Here is a 3,104-nt window from a genome sequence, read left to right on the forward strand (position 1 = left end):
CTGTGTCTGCGTGGGTTTCCTCCGGGTGCTCCGGTTTCCACCCACAGTCCAAAGATGCGCAGGTTAGGTGGATTGCCTCTTAGTGCCAGGGGGACTAGCCAGGGTGAATATATGGAGTTATGGGGATAGGACTTGGGTGGGATTGTTGTTGGTGCAGACTCGATAGGCCAAATGGCCTCTTTCTGCACTGTAGGATTCTATGATTGGCTCAGGTAGCTCCTGCTAAAGAATCCCCCAAAGATTAGATTTTGTCAGATTCTGCAACTACTGCAAATATATAATTTTGCTTTCTTCCTCATTAGCATTGAGGCTAATTGAGTCCTTGCTTTGTGTATGTTTTCTGGACTAGTCCTTGTTTTGTGTATGCTTTTGCGTCTCTGAAGCTTTTTCCCCATTGTTTGAGGTCTCCAGATGCTGTGTACACAGGCTGGATAGATAAAACCCGAGAACTGAGATGCTGCACTCAATTCTTGATCCTAAGTTGTCTTTTAGTCTGTGGCTAATCAGGGACTGGACCAGAGTTGACTTTGTACAATGAGGAATATTCTCCGGCTGCCTCTCGCCTCATTCCCCAGAGGATTCTGCTTTGTTCCATTCTGACTGGCAGGTGATGTCATTGATGTGCGTTGTACAAACCATGTTTATCTTCAATGTTAATCCCATGAATTTATCCCTTTTTGGATCTTGACCCTTGCTGCCAAAAGTTATCCTCAGATTTGCTTCTTACATTATTCCCTTTTGCAGTTGGGATGAACTGATTTTCTGGAGTTCAGAAATTCGTCATTATCATGCTTGTGCCCCCAGATCTTGCAAGTATCCCTGATGCTTTTCTGAATCAAGGTAGGTGGAAACAGATTCGGTAGTAACTTTCAAAAGGAAATTGGATAATGCCTGAAAGAAAAACTTTGGGGAAATGAACGGGATTAAGTTGCCCTTTTAACGAGATGACACAGGCATTGGTGGCAAAATGATTAGGAATCAGAGTTTATGGACAGCCCCCAGTCATCAGCAAGAACTCAACAATCCTTATTATTGAATGTTATTGACAACTAGATTGGGGGAGACAGTGGTGGAGTGGTAACGTCACCAAACTAGTAATCCAGAGATAAATGCAAAATACTGCGGATGCTGGAATCCGAAACATAAACAGAAAAATGCTGGAAAATCTCAACAGGTCTGACAGCATCTGTGGAGAGAGAATAGAGCCAAAGTTTCGAGTCTAGATGACCCTTCGTCAAAACAACTCTACAGATGCTGTGTGCACAGGCTGACGAAGAACAGCTCTGACGAAGGGTCATCTAGATTCGAAACGTTGGCTCTATTCTCTCTGCACAGATGCTGCCAGGCCTGCTGAGATTTTCCGGCATTTTTGTCTTTGTGTGTAGTAATCCAGAGACCCAGGCTAATGGTTTGGGAACAAGGGTTCAAACCACCGTGGCAGCTGGTGGAACTTAAACTCAATTAATAAAATCTGGAATTGAAAAGCTAGTCTTGTTATCATCCTATGTGGCTCACTAATGTCCTTTAGGGAAGGAAACCTGACTCTGAACTGTGTCAGTGGCTGACAGATCGCTCAATTCGTGGGCTATTAAGGCTGAGCAACACATGCCGGCCTTGCCAGTGACATGAAAGAATAACAGGGGAAAAAAAATCAGGAATCAGATGATCAGTGGAATTCTCAACATTCAGGAGCATCCTGGTGGAAAGTGTTCCTTTTCACACCCTCTGCCAGGAAATTTAAAATCCAATAGGCAACTGTGCCCTTTAAGGATACTCTCTGGTGTTACTGGTGGTGCTTCCTCTCTTTGATCCCGGCCCGACAGACTGGAGTGGAATACCAGTGTTCTGGAGTTATTATTGAGACAGAATGTGATGACTTTGTCCAGCACCATCCAAACAGCTCAGCCGAATGAGATTGGTAATCACAAAAATCTTTTAGTCTGATTTGTGGACCATGTTTTACAATTCATTTTATGCTCCCAGCACCTTGGGAATTAGCCCAGCATCAACAATTTGGTGAGGACCTCAGCTGCTGGGACCATTATCTCCCAAGTGTTTTCCTGAGCATACACCTTTAGTGACAGAGTAGTTTCTCCTGGGGCTCCCTTACCACATGCTGTGATACCCACAACAACAATTACCCAGGCCAAGATAAACTGTGTGATTACAGTCCATTATTCTCTGGGTTCCTCACAGAGGTGGAGATGCCGGTGTTGGACTGGGGTAAACACAGTAAGAGTTTTAACAACACCAGGTTAAAGTCCAACAGGTTTATTTGGTAGCAAATATTTGCTACCATTTAAACCTGTTGGACTTTAACCTGGTGTTGTTAAAACTCTTACTGTGTTCCTCACAGAGGTCATGTTTAGAACAGTTCTGGGTATAGAGTCATAGAATCCCACAGTGCAGAAGGAGGCCATTCGGCCCATCGAGTCTGCACCGACCACAATCCTACCCAGGCCCTATCCCCATAACCCCATGCATTTACCCTAGCGAGTCCCCCTGACACTAAGGGGCAATTTAGCATAGCCAATCCACCTATCCCGCACATCTTTGGACTGTGGGAGGAAACCCACGCAGACACAGGGAGAATGTGCAAACTCCACACAGACCCAAGCTGGGAATCAAACCCGGTGCTGGCGCTGTGAGGCAGCAGTGCTAACCACTATGCCACCCGTTATGTGTTGGAACCTAACAATGCGCTTCTTTTTCCAAGGTGTTATTGATTTTGATTTGGCTTGATGTGATGAGGCGGCCTTTGTACCTTCAGCTTTTCCCAAGTCTGTCTCTGTCCTGTAGCCCAAGGTGCAGATTTGATGTGTTCCCACTTGGGTGGTATCCTGTAGCATCGCAAATCTGTGAATTGTATGGACCTGCTCTCATTCATACTTGCAGAAAAATTCCAACCATTCTTGGCATTTTGAGGAGTTGTCAGCGTCTTGGCTGCCTGTCCCCATTTAGCTCGAGCTAGCTGACATCAACTGGGGGTAAAACCTTTTGTAAAATATAGCGTGCGGTGGATTTGAAGAGAAAAACGGCAGATGGGACTTCAGATCCCTGCAACATTTTAGGTAGCTAAAAATTGATGCAACTTGCACAGCGAG

This window comes from Mustelus asterias, chromosome 29, assembly GCF_964213995.1.
Source record: "Mustelus asterias chromosome 29, sMusAst1.hap1.1, whole genome shotgun sequence".
NCBI lineage: Eukaryota > Metazoa > Chordata > Chondrichthyes > Carcharhiniformes > Triakidae > Mustelus > Mustelus asterias.